The sequence below is a fragment of the Cynoglossus semilaevis genome, chromosome 4 (genome assembly GCF_000523025.1).
Source record: "Cynoglossus semilaevis isolate Cse_v1.0 chromosome 4, Cse_v1.0, whole genome shotgun sequence".
NCBI lineage: Eukaryota > Metazoa > Chordata > Actinopteri > Pleuronectiformes > Cynoglossidae > Cynoglossus > Cynoglossus semilaevis.
In genome coordinates this window covers 10,844,939-10,846,323 of record NC_024310.1, presented here as the reverse complement: position 1 = coordinate 10,846,323, position 1,385 = coordinate 10,844,939, and the positions used below count along the sequence as shown (strand labels likewise).

General features: G+C 39.5%; 1 protein-coding gene across 3 annotated transcripts in view; it reads right to left on the bottom strand.

Moving 5' to 3' along the window:
• The window catches only part of LOC103378049 (roundabout homolog 1), a 222,460-nt gene that overhangs the window by 30,359 nt on the left and 190,716 nt on the right, over window positions 1-1,385 (bottom strand). The window lies entirely within an intron of this gene.

Here is a 1,385-nt window from a genome sequence, read left to right as displayed (position 1 = left end):
TGACATCAAGTGTGAGTCTGCATCAGTGGATTAGGTTTGATTAATAGTTACTTCCACTGGCCGGACAGCAGCATGCTGAAAGGACTCTGCCCAACTCTGAAATTATACATGAGCTAATGAGTATTGAGTGAATCTGGCTCTTACTCTACAACTCAGTTTTACACAATAAGGCTATTTTGTTAATGGTTCCGACACTATAGACAAAAATAAAGTCCTGGACACCCGAGCACATTTGGGTATTTAACATCACTTTAACAGCACACGGACAACTCAGGATAAAGTACCTTACGTTCATGCTCTTTTGGCAGCGGTTTCTTTTTCTCTTTCCAAACCCTTTACATGGCTGATTAGCCAAACGTCTCAGGGGAAGAGAATTCCATTCAAAAGCTGTGTACACATAAATCATACCTGACGGAAAACTTACCACGCTCAGAAAATAATAAAATGTTCTTTTTTGTTCCCCATAATGCACAGAGAGGAGAAAAAAAGTTCAAGGATTCTTACAACTTTCAGTATTTTCAGAATAGGTGTATTTAAAGGACCAAAAAACCTATTTTGAATATAATAATATCTAATCAAGTAACAAGAACCCAACAGTGCTGTTGCTCCAGTACAGAGGGCTTCTGCAGTAACATAATTTGAAATCACATAGTGGTTAAATTATTTCCACGTTTTATCGCCTTTTTTTTAGCGTCTTCCCTGTCTGAATACTTCTTAAAGCGCAGCTTAGTGAGCTGACTATTCCTCCCAGACCCAACCCCCACATTTTAAACTCAGCGTTGTCTTCACTATTTAAGCAACATCTTACTACCTACCCATCTTACTACTGCCTTTGCTAGTCTGGCCTGCTTAGAGCTACAATTACATGTATTTTCTTTCCTTTCCTGTGTCCCTATCTTTAATTAGAAGCCTGTCATTTCCGGGCGTGGGACTGTGGCCTGCTTGCCTCTAATTAGCCGGACTATTCAGTGCCCACAGCTTCCATGGCCTCCTTATGTCCTGGTCTCCTGTCCTGTTCAGGCTCAGATGAAGAGTAGATGTTGTAGGAATTTTTAAAGCCATTAGGTTCAGATATTTGTCAATTAAATGTGTTACCATAGGAATGTATTTTTTTCTTTTTCTGAAAATATCTCTATTTCCAAACCCTTTCTCTGTATTAAAAAACTGCACTTTCACTTGTGCTTTCACACATGGAAATTCTATAGTTTGGGGCCAAAAGGCATAACATATAAAAAGAGAGCCCAGACTTTGATTCTGTATGCAGGGCGCAAGGAGTTGGCCTCGGGTTAAGACATTTCATTTCCACTGAGTAAAGAAACAGCATTTCAAATATGATTCTAAGCCAAGAGAAGAGGTTATTGAACCACTGCATCGATGCTGTTACC